The sequence below is a fragment of the Hylobates moloch genome, unplaced genomic scaffold, assembly GCF_009828535.3.
Source record: "Hylobates moloch isolate HMO894 unplaced genomic scaffold, HMol_V3 SCAFFOLD_16, whole genome shotgun sequence".
In the NCBI taxonomy this organism is placed as follows: domain Eukaryota; kingdom Metazoa; phylum Chordata; class Mammalia; order Primates; family Hylobatidae; genus Hylobates; species Hylobates moloch.
In genome coordinates, this window is record NW_026652291.1 from 68,519,946 (window position 1) to 68,535,160 (window position 15,215).

Sequence of the window (15,215 nt, forward strand, 5' to 3'; positions counted from 1 at the left end):
ATCCGCCCACCTCGGCCTCCCAAGATTCACTTTTTCAGGGATAATCATGTTGTCAAAAATATTAGCCATATATACAGAGAAAGTTGGTAAGACATGAAGTAGTTTGTATTGATGTAAGTTCAAGTAATTGCATATGTGTGTAAAGATAGAGCCTAAATAAATAAGCTTCTTTTGGGAATGGCTGGCTGGCTTTCTTTCTTTCTTTCTTTTTTTTTTGAGACAGAGTCTTGCTCTGTCACCTAGGCTGGAGTGCAGTGGCACGGTCTCAGCTCACTGCAAGCTCCGCCTCCCAGGTTCACGCCATTCTCCTGCCTCAGCCTCCCGAGTAGCTGGGACTACAGGCGCCCGCCACTATGCCCGGCTAATTTTTTGTATTTTTAGTAGAGACGGGGTTTCACAGTGTTAGCCAGGATGGTCTCAATCTCCTGACCTCGTGATCCACCCACCTCGGCCTCCCAAAGTGTTGGGATCACAGGCGTGAGCCACCACACCTGGCCCCAGGAATAGCTTTCATTGAAAAAATACTGTCTTCATACTTAATGTCTATTAGCTACTTCTTAGAAGGAGAAATGTAATTAAAATGCCTGTGTTTAAAAGCGGCTTTAAATTATCAACACTGTCTTAGTCCATTTAAGTTGCTGTAGAAGAATTACTGAGGCTGGACAATATATAAAGAAAAAAGGTGTATTTGGCTCATGATTTTTCTGGCTGGAAGACTGGGTATCTAGTGAAAGCCTTAGGCTGCTTCTACTCATGGTAAAGGAAGGGAAACTAGTACATGCAGAGATCACATCATGAGAGTGGAATCAAGGAAGGCAGCAAGGTGCTAGGCTCTTTTTTAACAACCAGCACTCATAGGAACTAATAGAGATAGAGCTCACTCATTATTATGAGGATTGCACCAAGCCATTCGTGAGGGATCTGTCCCACAACCCAAACACCTCTCATTAAGCCCTACCTCTAACAGTGGGGATCACATTTCAACATGAGATTTGGAGAGGCCAGTATCTAAACTATAGCAGGTACTATTCCACGTGTTTGGATTTTTTTTTTTGAGACAGAGTCTTGCTATGTTGCCCATGCTAGAGTGCAGTGGCAGGATCTCAGCTCACTGCAACCTCTGCCGCCTGGGTTCAAGCGATTCTTGTGCCTCAGCCAACTGGCCTCCAGTGATCCACACTTCTTGGCCTCCCAAGTTGCTGGCATTACAGGAGTGAGCCACCACACTCTGCCCAGATCTTTGGATATTTTTTGAAATGTGAAATTACTTCTCAAATTTTAACTTAGGTGTTTTAGCACGAATGTCATTTTTTTTAATATGGTGAAACCCCGTCTCTACTAAAAATACAAAATTAGCTGGGCAGGGTGGCACATGTCTGTAATCCCAGCTACTCAGGAGGCTGAGATAGTGCCACTGCACTCCAGCCTGGGTGACAGAGCAAGACTCTGTCTCAAAAAAAAAAAAAAAAAAAGAAAAATCTGCAAAGGATCTGAATAGACATTTCTCAGAAGAAGACATGCAAATGACCCATAGGTGCATGAAAAAATGCTCAACATCACTAAGTGTCCATCAGTGAATGAATGGATACAGAAAATGTGGTTGAATGAATGGATAAAGAAAATATGATATATATACAGAATATATCATATGTATACTACTCAGCCTCATAAAGGAAGGAAGTTCTGTCATTTGTAACTATGTGAGTAAAGCTGGAAGACATTAAGCTTAATGAAATAGCCAGGCATAGAAATACAAGTATCATGTGATCTCACTTACGTGTGGAATCTAAAAAAAGTGGAACTCAGGGAATTAGAGAGTTGGATGGTGGTTACCAGGGGTTACAAATGGGAGAATGGGGAGATATTGGCCAAAGGACACAAAGTTTCAGTTAGATAGGAGAAATAAGTTGAGGAGAGCCATTGTACAGCATGGGGACTATAGTTAATAATAATGCATTGTGCACTTGAAAATTGCTAAGAGAATACATTTTAAGTGTTCTCACCACAAAAAATTGACAAGCTTATATTAATAAGCTTGATTGAATCATTCCATAGTGTATACATATTTGAGAACATTGCTTTGTATAGCATAAATATATATAAATTTTGTCAATTAAAAATGATTAAAAATAAAGTTGCTTTTTCTTTAAATGATGGCATTTATCTAAAGTAATAACATTTCTAATATGCGTGCCCTGATTTTAAAGACATCAATATATAAAAACCAAAATTTATAAAACCATCAAGTTTGCGAGTTGCGTTTTTAAATTATGGAGAGGTTTTCCTTTGTACCAAAGACCTGTGACAAGGCCAAATCCTATAATTTCCTTCATAGCACTAGTTTTGGTTACAAATTTACATTTATCTAGTGATTGTGTATCGGGAGAACCCACTCCCAATATTTTAACATAGGTTCTTTCTATTTTCCCTAATTGTTGGCTGGTCTGAGAAATAAAGAGAAAGAGTACAAAGAGAGGAATTTTAAAGCTGGGCCTCCGGGGGTGACATCACGTATCAGTAGGACTGTGATGCCCACCTGAGCCACAAAACCAGCAGGTTTTTATTAAGGACTTCAAAAAGCGGGGGGTGGTGTACTAACCAGAAGTAGGTCACAAAGATCACATGCTTCAAAGGGCAAAAAGAGAACAAAGATCACATGCTTCTGAGGAAACAGGGCAAGGACAAAAGCAAAGATCACAAGACAAAGGGCAAAATTAGAATTACTGATGAGGGTCTGTGTTCAGCTGTGCACGTATTGTCTTGATAAACATCTTAAACAACAGAAAACAGGGTTTGAGAGCAGAGAATGGTCTGACCTTAAATTCACCAGGGTGGGGTTTTTCCCCACCCTAGTGAGCCTGAGGGTACTGCAGGAGACCAGGGCGTATTTCAGTCCTTATCTCAACTGCGTAAGACAGACACCCCGAGAGCGGCCGTTTATAGACCTCCCCCGAGGAATGCAGTTCTTTTCCTAGGGTCTTAATATTATATTCTTTGCTAGGAAAAGAATTTAGCGATATCTCTCCTACTTGCACGTCTGTTTATAGGCTCTCTGCAAGAAGAAAAATATGGCTATATTCTGCCTGACCCTGCAGGCAGTCAGACCTTACAGTTGTCTTCCCTTGTTCCCTGAAAATCGCCGTTATTCTGTTCTTTTTCAAGATGCACTGATTTTGTATTGTTCAAACACACATGTTTTACAATCAATTTGTACAATAGTGGTCCTGAGGTGATGTACTTCCTCAGCTTATGAATATAACAGGATTAAGAGATTAAAGTAAGACAGGCATAAGAAATTATAAGAACATTATTTGGGAACTGATAAATGCCCAGGAAATCTTCACTATTTATGTTTAGAGATTGAAGTAAGGACAGGCATAAGAAATTATAACAGTATTATTAGGGAAGTGATAAATGTCCATGAAATCGTCACAGTTTGTGTTCCTCTGCCGCGGCTCCAGCTGGTTCCTCTGTTTAGGGTCCCTGACTTCCCGCAACAATTGTGTGGTTACTATCTGTCTCTCCTATTGACTTTATATTTCATGGGGAAAGATATTATGTCTGTTTTTCTTTGCTACTATAGCACTAACACCAAACTTCATACTTGGTATATACAGGTATATCTCAGAGATGTTGCAGGTCTTGTTCCAGACCACCACAATAAAGCAAGTGTCTCAGTAAAGTAAGCCACATGAATTTTTTGGTTTCCCATTGCATATAAAAGTTATGTTTACACTATACTGTAGTCCATGAAGTGTGAAATAGCATTATGTCTAAAAATATGTATGTACCTTAATTAAAAGTATTTTATTGTTTAAAAATGCTAATGATCATTAGCCTTCAGTGAATGGTAATATTTTTGCCTGTGGATGGTCTTGCCTGCATGTGAATTGCTGCTGACTGATCAGGGTGGTAGTTGCTGAATGTTGGGTTGGGTATGACAATTAACTTTTTTTTTTTTTTTTTTTTGAGATGGAGTCTGGCTCTGTCACCCAAGCTGGAGTGCAGTGGCATGATCTCAGCTCACTGCAAGCTCCACCTCCTGGGTTCATGCCATTCTCCTGCCTCAGCCTCCAGAGTAGCGGGGACTACAGGCACCTGCCACCACACCCGGCTAATTTTTTTCTATTTTTTAGTAGAGATAGGGTTTCACAGTGGTAGCCAGGATGGTCTCAATCTCCTGACCTCGTGATCTGCCCATCTCGGCCTCCCAAAGTGCTGGGATTACAGGTGTGAGCCACCGCGCCTGGCCCGGCTATGGCAATTTCTTCGGACAAAAATGATGTTTGCCACATTGATTGACTCTTCTTTTCATGAATGATTTCTCTATAGCATGTAATGCTGTTTGATAACATTTACCCACAGTAGAACTTCTTTCAAAATTGAAGTCATTTCTCTCAAGCCCTGTCACTGCTTTATCAACTAAGTTTATATAACATTCTAAACTTTTTGTTGTCATTTCAACAAAGTTCACAGCATTTTCACAGAGTAGATTCTATCTCAAGAAAGTACTTTCTTTGCTCATCATAAAAAACAACTCCTTATCTGTTTGTTTTACCATGAGATTGCTGCAATTAAGTCCCATCTTCAGGCTCCATTTCTAATTCTAGTCTCAGTGTCATCCATGAGGGTTGGAATCAACTTCTTCATAACTCCTGTTCATTTTGATACTTTGATCCCCTCCAATGAATCATGAATGTTCTTAATGGCATCTAGAATAATGAATCCTTTCCAGGAAATTTTCAATTGACAGATCTGTTAGAGGAATCACTATCTATGGCAGCTTTAGCCTTATGAAGTGTATTTCTGAAATAATAAGACTTGAAAGTCAAAATTACTTCTTGATCCACAGGCTGCAGAATGGATGTTGTGTTGGCAGCCATGAAGACAACATTCATCTGCTTGCACATCTCCATCAGAGCTCTTGGGTGTCCAGGTGCATTGTCAATGACCAGTAATATTTTGAAAGGAATTGGCCGGGCATGGTGGCTCACACCTGTAATCCTAGCACTTTGGGAGGCTGACGCAGGTGGATCGCCTGCGTTCAGGAGTTTGAGACCAGCCTGTGCAACATAACAAAACCCCGTCTCTACTGAAAATACAAAAATTAGCAAGGCATGGCAGAGAGCACCTATAGTCTCAGCTACTTGGGGTGCTGAGGCAGGAGGATCATTTGAACCCAGGAGGTTGAGGCTGCAGTGAGCCAAGATGGTGCCACTGCACTCTAGCCTGGGTGACAAAAAGTTTTCAACAGTGGGCTTAAAATATTAGTAAACCATGCTGTGCTGTCAGCCAGGCTTTATTGTTCCATTTATAGAGCACAGGCAGAGTAGATTTAGCATAATTTTTGAGAGCCCTTGTATTTTCAAAATGGTCAGTGAATATTGGATTCAACTTAAAGTTACCAGCTGCATTAGCCCCTATTAAGAGAGTAAACCTGTTGTTTGAAGCCAGGCATTGACTTTTTTCCCCTAGCTGTGAAAGTCCTGGTATCTTCTTCCATTTCATCTACATTGAAGATCTGTGGTTTAGCTACTTCCTTCCATTATCTTAGCTGGATCTTCTGGATAACTTGCTGCACCTTCTACATCAGCACTTGCTTCTTCACCTTGTACTTTTATGTTACAGAGATGGCTTTTTTTCTTAAACCTCATGAACCAATATCTGCTACCTTCCACCTTTTCTTCTGTATCTTCCTCACCTCTCTCAGCTTTAATAGAATTGAAGAGAGGGCCACATTCTAGATTACATTCTGGGTTAAGAGAATGTTGTGGCTGGTTTGATCTTCTATCCAGACCAATACAGCTTTCTCTGTCTCAGCAGTAAGGCTGTTTTGCTTTCTTTTTATGTATGTGTTCATGGGAAGCACTTTTAGTTTCTTACAAGAGCTTCTCCTTTGCATTCACAGCTTAGCTGTTTGGTTCAAGAGGCCTCGCTCTTGGCCTATCTTGGTTTTTGACACAGTTTCCTTACCAGGCATAATCATGTGTATCTTTTCATTTAAAGTGAGAAACATACAACTTTTTATTTCACTTGAACACTTAGAAGCCATGATAGCATTATTAATTGGCCTAATTTCAATATTGTTATGTCTGAAGGAATAGGGAGGCCTGAGGGGAGAGAGACAGAGAGAGAGAGAGATGGGGGATGGGCTGGTCAGTCGAGCAGTCAGAACACACACACAACATATATTGAATAGGTTTGCATCTTATGTGGGTGCAGTTCATGGTGCCCCACAACAGTTACAGTAGTAACATCAAATATCGCCATGATAGACATAATAATAATAAAAAAGTGTGAAATATTGTCAGAATTGCCAAAATGTGACATATAGAAATGAAGTGAGCACATGCTATTGGAAAAATGGCACCAATAGACTTGCTCAATGTAGGGTTGCCACAAACCTTTGATTTGTGAAAAATGCAATAACTGCAAAGTGCAGTAAGGCAAAGCAAAATAAAACAAAGTATGCCTGTAGAAGGCACTCAATAAGTATGTTGAATGAGTGAGTGAGGAGAAAGAATTGTCTTATGTAGTAAGCCTTAAAATCAAATTCCTTTTTAAAGAGATGTAATTTTTATGCAGTCTTTTTTAGCGGTACAGCTGTTATATAAATTGATAATTGCCTAAATATTAAACGGCACAGAATGAAATCTTTAATGTAGTCACTGTTCTAGAAATACTTCAAATGTAGCCAGTAACCAAAATCACCAGACCCCCAACTTCTGAAGTTTTATTACCTGTGTGGGCAGCCTCCAATTTAATGTGGTATGGCAGTCATTGATGACTGTGCTTTTTATTACTTCTTTACTATGATTTCTTATCTATATACTCTGATATATGGGCCATTCATATAAGCTTTCAAATCTCTAGTGCAACTAAATGGGTAATATAGTAAGGCTTTTATTATCTCAACAATGTTTATTGAAAAGAGTTTGCCTCTAAGTATTTGTAAGTATATTATCTTTCAAAACAAATTCAGTTTATATAAGTCTTATAGCCACAATGTTATAAAGGCCACACTGAAGCCAGTGTCTTGTCTTTGGCTGTACCTCTACTTATTTTCTATTGTATTCTATTTTTGTCCTTCATTGGGTCTTTTTATGCAGGCAGTCATAATTTTGTCTTTTTAAAATGTTTAATACAGGTTAAAGCCTTAAACAGGTTTTTTCTTGCTTCATAATACACACATTAACAGGGATTTTGGTCACTATAACAAGTGTAATTTTGTATTTAGCCGTTGTTACAGATATCTTTTTCTTATCTCAGTATGTCACTCATATTTTTCTAACTTGCTGCTCAACACTCTTCTTTTTTACTACCCATGGGTATGTATTGCTAGTGAGTTTTTAAATTCCAGCTCTTGAATTCCTTATACTTGTAGCTTACTATTGCTACTTAAAAATGCTACTTCAAAAACTTGAGAATTTGCTACTTCAAAAACTTGAGAATTTTAGAAGTCAGAACTAATAGAAGAAAAAGAGTCTTATACATCATATGAATTTGATAAGGCTGGAAATGTCCCCTGTAAACAGAAAGATTGAGAATAACAGAAATCTACCTAAAAGATATGTCAGAACAAACAAAAAAAATCAACTACTGTTTAAAAGATGATTCATATTAATTACAGAGTAACTTGATATATTAGAACACTGTTAAATCATTCCAGGGAAATTGTCTGGGCATCTTCAAGCAATAGAAAGAAACCTGTTTTCATATTAGCTAACCTTTCAACTGTGTGTTATCTATTAATCTCATGTATGTTGGAGTAACTGTAAACCTCCTGCTTCTTGGGTATGTATGTGAATAGAATATGGCACTTATGAACAAACAGGCCTTAACTGAAATACTTAATGTTTCTGTTGCTAGCTTTTTAACTTTGGGCAGGTTAGTTTAATTTTCTGATTTTCAGCTATTCCATATGCAGTATGTCATATAAAGACTTCATTTGCCATATGAAGACAGTTTGCCCAAGGTCACAGATAGTGACTAATTTATGATAATAATATTTCACTGCACTAAAAATGCCTGATGATCGAATATAGGTTATGGAAGTTTTCTTTAATAGCTTTTTTTTTTTTTTTTTGAGAGGGAGTCTCACTCTGTGACCCAGGCTGGAGTGCAGTGGCACGATCTCAGTTCACTGCAGCCTCCACCTTCAGGGTTCAAGTGATTCTCCCACCTCAGCCTCCTGAGTAGCTGGGACTTCAGGCACGCGCTACCATGCCGGCTAATCTTTGTATTTTTAGTAGGGACGGGGTTTCGCCATGTTAGCCAGGATGGTCTTAAACTCCTGACCTCAAGTGATCCACCTGGCTTGGCCTCCCAAAGTGCTGGGATTACAGGCGTGAGCCACCGTGCCTCCTTTAATAGCTATTTACTGTGGACTCTTTAGCTGTTTACAGAATTGTTTTTGACATTATATGAACATGTTTATGAGCACTTTCTATACTAATCAAGGGGAATATAGTATTTAGATGGTGAGGCAGGATAAAGGCATAAAAAGATAAATAATCATAGAGGATAACATTTATTAAGTGTCAGATGCTAAAGGAGATTAGAAGAGGGAATAGTTATGGAGAGCTGTTTTGGAGGCTGCCATGGAAGAAGGGGATTAGATAAGCAGAGAGAAGGCTGAGGATAACCTTGACTTTCTCCAACTGTAAAATGGAGATATTTCTTGCCCCATAAGGCTGTTGTAAGGATTCAGTGAAATAAAATATCTAAAGTATCTAAAATAAATGTAGTGCTTTGTGACTATGTGATGTAACTGCTACTATTTTTTTTTGGACTGAATATAAGTGGTTCTTTCTGTCATCTTTAAAATTTTTCTCTCCCAGATGCCTGACAACTTGGAGATGACGTATAGTTTTCATCTTAAATACCAACTGACTACCTGGGACATAATGTTGAAAAGATTCTCAGACTGTACCTGGTTTTAGCAGGGAAGAATGCTATGATCAATTATTGGTGACAAGGCACATATAAAATAGGCTGGACGCAGGAAATGGTTGTGTATGGGTTGCTGGAGTAACAGTATGTAAACTGTGTTTATTATCTTTGCTTTAAGTCCTAGTATGTCTTATTTGCTTCTAGCCTTCCTTTTATTACATCCTGTTAAACTTTCTTTTTAGCTTTTTTTTATTAATTTTTTTTGCACACAAAAACAATAAACATTTTCTAATAATACATACAAACAAAAAGATGCGTATCAAACATATTAAGAAGGTTGCACATGGGAAGTCGGGGAATAGAAATGGGGGGTGGGAGTTAAAATAAATGAGAGAGGGACTTTATATGGATCAGTGATAATAACTCAATCCTCTATTTGACAAAGAAGAGGGAGAAGGAAGAGGAAGAAAAAGAAAGTGGGATAAAGGATCAGAAAGGGAGGAAAATAGAAAAAATTAGAGTATGACTCCAGGGTAGACCTGTTTTGTTGTCACTGAGTTGGTTGGTTAGTTTGTCTGTTGTATTTTTCATGTTTCGCCATGTTGGCCAGACTGGTCTCGAACTCCTAGCCCAAAGTGATCAACCCGCCTCGCCCCCCAGAGTGCCGGGACCACAGGCATGAGCCACCACGTCCAGCCCCCACGTTGCTTCTGGCCTCCGTGGTAGACCTCCGAGACGGAGCGGCCGGGCAGAGGCGCTCCTCACTTCCCAGACGATGGGTGGCCGGGCAGAGGCGCTCCTCACTTCCCGGAGGCCTCATTCCATGGGTGGCCGGGCAGAGGCCCCTTCCCACGAGGGGGCGGGCTCCCCATTCCAGACGATGGGTGGCCGGGCAGAGGGGCTCCTCACTTCTTCCCAGACGGGGCGGCCGGGCAGAGGGCCGGGCAGAGGCGCTCCTCACCTCCCAGACGATGGGTGGCCGGGCAGAAGCGCTCCTCACTTCCCAGATGGGGAGGCCGGGCAGAGGGGCGGCCGGGCAGAGACGCTCCCCACCTCCCAGACGGGGCGGCAGCCGGGCAGGGGCTGCAATCCCAGCACCCTGGTAGGCCAAGGCAGGCGGCTGGGAGGCGGAGGCTGCCGCGAGCCCAGACCACGCCACCGCACTCCAGCCCGGGCAACACTGAGCACGGGGTGAGCGAGACTCCGTCTGTAGTCCCAGCACGCTGGGAGGCCGAGGCGGGCAGAGCGTTTGGGGTCAGGAGCTGGCGACTAGCGTGGCCAAGATGGGGAACGCGCGCCGGCAGGCAAAGAAAAAAAAAACAGGCAGCGGTGGCGCGCGCCGGCAGTCCCAGGCAGTCCGCGGCGCGGGGCAGCAGCCAGACGAGGAGATTGCAGCCCGGGCCACAGAGGGAAAGAAAAGAAAGAAAGAAAGAAAGAAAAGGAAGGAAGGAAGGAAGCCATCCTGTTAAACTTTCTAATATAAGATGGCAAGTTTTAGAAGTAAGATATCAAGTTTATATCTGTACTCAGTGAATTAGCCCCAGAGTAGAAAAGAATCTGATGTATCACCCCTGCACCAAAATATCCCTTATGCATTCTTTCCCATTTATATTCTAGTGAGCTAATAGTTTCTATTTAAAAAATACTTAGATTTTCTGAAAAGCTGAAGTTCTCAATGTGATCTACTTGAGCCAGATGATTTTCCTAATGCAGTCTGTCTACGTGAGAAAATGAGAGTTTTGATTGTGGAAAGGATGAATTGGAAAAGAGGAGGATTTTTTTAAAACTGAAAAATAGGTTGGATTAAAGGAAAGATATGCCTGAATGGCTTTCAGCTTTTAGATGGTAGGATGCCTGAGATGGGCATAGTAGGGTTCCAAGATGGTACAAAGAGAAAAGTATGCTGAAGATAAATGGAATTTTAATATTAAGAGTAATAGAAGCCATAACGTTACAAAAACATGATTTTCTTCATAGTCTTATTTTCTGCTCCTTTCTCAGATTTTCTACTTCCTCCCTCATTTCTGCTTTTAGATACAGCAGTATTTTATTGCCTTTTGGCTGTCCAGGTTGATGGCTCAAGTTTTGAGTTTTGACCCATTCCACTTTCTAGTCTTTACTTACCTTCTCTCTTTAAATCTTTCTTTTCTTCTAGGTAAATAGGTAGAGCATTGTAAACCTCTGCTGGTACTAGTATTTTTTGGTGGAACCACTTTGTCTCACACAGCCGCATAAAGTTCTTCTGAGAGAACAATTATGCATGTGACTCCTTTTCTTGCATCTGATTTCTCATTAGAAAGGACCTTGGTTTCAGAAAGGAAGGACTAGAGAAGTAGCTGGTGAGAAGTGAAATTGTAAAATTTGTACTGGATGCCCTTTCCTCTCTAAACATTCTTGTATCTTTGCATGTCTTTTAAGATATGAATACAGGTTTATTTTTTATAAAACTTTAAAAATATTTTTTCTTTTACTTTACCCTGTGTTTGAATATTATTTAAAATTTATAAAATGAGGTTGTATATTCTTGATTATACTCTGTCCCCATTTTAAAAAATGGATTTAATACCGCTAGTTAAATGATTTCAAGTTATAATGTTGTTTTAGACATATATTCCTGAACCATGGTGTTCAGCTACATTTAAAACTCTTTATTTTTGGAGCCAGGGAACAGAGTAGAAAGTACAAACGTTTCTAAGGCTTATTGCTAATACCAAGTACATGGTGACATCTACTACATAGTTGATTCACGAACAATGGGATTCCTATAAAAAGAAGATCTGATTCTAGATCAGAGTTATCCCTGGAACATGTAAAGAGGTCAACTTTAATAGGAAGATGTAAAGCAGCTGTTCTTATGCCTATTTCCTTTTTACCTAGCTCTTTAGTTTGATGTGGTCACGGTGGCATTTATTCTAGTTTAACAATTAATTTATAATATAAAAGCAGTCCCTAGATTTGTTTGAAACCAACTGGTTACATACAAAAGATTAATTAAATTCACACCTATTAGAAAAGATATAACTTTGTCGTAATAGAGTGAGAAGGATGCAGCATTGTGGCAACTGAAATAGTTTGGCTTACAGTAAGAATCTTTTATGCTTCAGTACATGAGCTCTCATGAAAATATGAGGAGGTAGGAAATAATGGTCTGTATCATGATAAGTTCAGCTAGTAATGGCCTCTTCAAAAAGCTGTTATTCACAGGGCAGTGGATTCCAAAGTTTCTTTGTTAACTTTCACTTGTTAGTACCTTGTAAGTTTTTCTATTAAGTTTATGTGGAGGAGTTGCTGTACACATTTTAAAAAAATAAAATTCTAAGGCAAAGAAACTTACTTTTACCTGTAATCATGAATTGTTGCTTAGAGTCTTTCTTAATTAACTAAAAAATATGGCTTCAGACTATGCCAACATTTCATTTCTGGTAATTTTTTGTTTTTCTCCGAGACAGAGTCTCGCACTGTCACCCAGGCTAGAGTGCAGTGCCATGATCTTGGCTCACTGCAACCTCTGCCTCCTGGGTTCACGCCACTCTCCTGCCTCAGCCTCCCGAGTAGCTGGTACTACAGGCGCTCACCACCACGCCCAACTAATTTTTTAGTAGAGACGGGGTTTCACTGTGTTGGCTAGGATGGTCTCAATCTCCTGACCTCATGATCCACCTGCCTCGGCCTCCCAAAGTGCTGGGATTACAGGTGTGAGCCACCGCACCTGGCCCATATCTAGTAATTGTTATAATTAAAGCAAAATGCTTTTAGGCAATTTTAATTTTGTTTACTGATACATAAGAAAAGATAACTATTTTAGTTGCCTCAATGCTGCATCCTTCTCTATTACAACAAAGTTCTATCTTTTCTAATATCTTTGCTTATGATTTTCTTTTTAATGTATATGCTATACATTTTTATTTCAGTGTGCTTTTTTCTTTGTTAAATTTTCCATATCATCCTTCTACAGGGGCCACGCTAATCTTCTGTATTATTCCAATTTCAGTTTAGGTGCTGCCAAAGTGAGTACCTATTAGATTTTAAAGAAACACATTTAACATAATGATGAATCTGCTCACATTTCTGAGCTTTCAATTTATAATTTATCATGTATTAACTACAGTAATTAAAATATGCATTAAAATAATTAATTTTTTATATTTGTTTTATTTTATTTTACTTTCTTTTATTATACTTTAAGTTCTGAGATACATGTGCAGAATGTGCAGATTTGTTACATACCTATACAAGTGCCATGGTGGTTTGCTGCATCTGTCAACCTGTCATCTAGGTTTTAAGCCCCACATGCATTAGGTTATCTATCCTAATGTTATCCCTTCCCTCTGCCCGCCACCCACTGACAGGCCCCGGTATGTGATGTTTCCCTCCCTGTGTCCATCTGTTCTCATTGTTCAACTACCACTTATGATTGAGAACATGCGGTGTTTGGTGTTTTTGTTCCTGTGTTAGTTTGCTGAGAATGATGGTTTCCAGCTTTATCCATGTCCCTGCAAAGGACATGAGCTCATCCTTTTTATGGCTGCATAGTATTCCGTGGTGCATATTTGCCACATTTTCTTTATCCAGTCCATCACTGATGGGCATTTGGGTTGGTTCCAAGTCTTTGCTATTGTAAATAGTGCTGCAATAAATATACATGTGCATGTGTCTTTATAGTAGAATGATTTATAATCCTTTGGGTATATACCCAGTAATGGGATTGCTGGGTCAAATGGTACACCAACAGTGTAAAAACGTTCCTATGTCTCCACATCCTCTCCAGCATCTGTTGTTTCCTGACTTTCTAATGATTGCCATTCTAACTGACATGAGATGCTATCTCATTGTGGTTTTGATTTGCATTTCTTTAATGACCAGTGATGATGGGCATTTTTTCATATGTTTGTTGGCCACATAAATGTCTTCTTTTGAGAAGTGTCTGTTCATATCCTTCACCCACTTTTTGATGGGGTTGTTTTTTTCTTGTAAATTTGTTTGAGTTCCTTGTACATTCTGTTTATTAGACCTTTGTCAGATGGATAGATTGCAAAAATTTTCTCCCATTCTGTAGGTTGCCTGTTCACTCTGATGATAGTTTTCTTTTGCTCTTTAGTTTAATTAGATCCCATTTGTCAATTTTGGCTTTGGTTGCCATTGCTTTTGGTGTTTTAGTCATGAAGGCTTTGCCCATGCCTATGTCCTGAATGGTATTGCCTAGGTTTTTTCTAGGGCTTCTATGGTTTTAGGTCTTATATTTAAGTCTTTAATCCATCTTGAGTTAATTTTTGTATAAGGTGTAAGGAAGGGGTCTAGTTTCAGTTTTCTGCATATGGCTAGCCAGTTTTCCCGACACTGTTCATTAAATAGGGAATCCTTTTCCCATTGCTTGTTTGTGTCAGGTTTGTCAAGGGTCAGATGGTCGTAGGTGTGTAGTGTTATTTCTGAGGCTTCTGTTCTGTTCCATTGGTCCATATATCTGTTTTGGTACCAGTACCATGCTGTTTTGGTTACTGTAGCCTTGTAGTATAGTTTGAAGTCAGGTAGACTGATGCCTCCAGCTTTGTTCTTTTTGCTTAGGATTGTCTTGGCTATACAGGCTCTTTTTTTATTCCATATGAAATATAAAGTAGTTTTTTCTAATTCTATGAAGAAAGTCAATGGTAGCTTGATGGGAATAGCATTCAATCTATAAATTACTTTGGGCAGTATGGCCATTTTCACGATATTGAATCTTCCTATCCATGAACACAGAATATTTTTCCATTTGTTTGTGTCCTCTCATTTCCTTGAACAGTGGTTTGTAGTTCTCCTTGAAGAGGTCCTTCACTTCCCTTGTAAGTTGTATTCCTAGGTATTTTATGTTCTTTGTAGCAATTATGAATGGGAGTTCACTCACGATTTGGCTCTCTGTTTGTCTGTTATTGGTGTATAGGAATGCTTGTGATTTTTGCACATTAATTTTATATTCTGAGACTTTGCTGAAGTTGCTTATCAGCTTAAGGAGTTTTTGGACTCAGACAATGGGGCTTTTTTAAAAAAACAATCATGTCATCTGCAGAGACAATTTGAATTTCTCTCTTCCTATTTGAATACACTTTATTTCTTTCTCTTGCTTGATTGCTGTGGCCAGAACTTCCAATACTGTGTTGAGCAGAAGTGGTGAGAGAGGGCATCCTTGTCTTGTGCCAGTTTTCAAAGGGAATGCTTCCAACTTTTGCCCATTCAGTATGATATTGGCTATGGGTTTGTCATAAATAGCTTTTATTATTTTGAGATACGTTCCATCAATAACTAGTTTATTGAGTGATTTTAGCATAAAGGGCTGTTGAATTTTGTCG

The 15,215-nt window shown here is 39.4% G+C and overlaps 1 protein-coding gene and 1 non-coding gene across 5 annotated transcripts in view; one reads left to right on the top strand and one right to left on the bottom strand.

Moving 5' to 3' along the window:
• NUBPL (NUBP iron-sulfur cluster assembly factor, mitochondrial) overlaps nucleotides 1-15,215 on the top strand; it is a 322,052-nt gene that overhangs the window by 51,105 nt on the left and 255,732 nt on the right. The gene's annotated exons all lie outside the window — the stretch shown is intronic.
• Nucleotides 12,802-12,907, bottom strand: LOC116456390 (U6 spliceosomal RNA). The gene has a single exon (XR_004244627.1). It is a non-coding gene; the product is annotated as a U6 spliceosomal RNA (small nuclear RNA).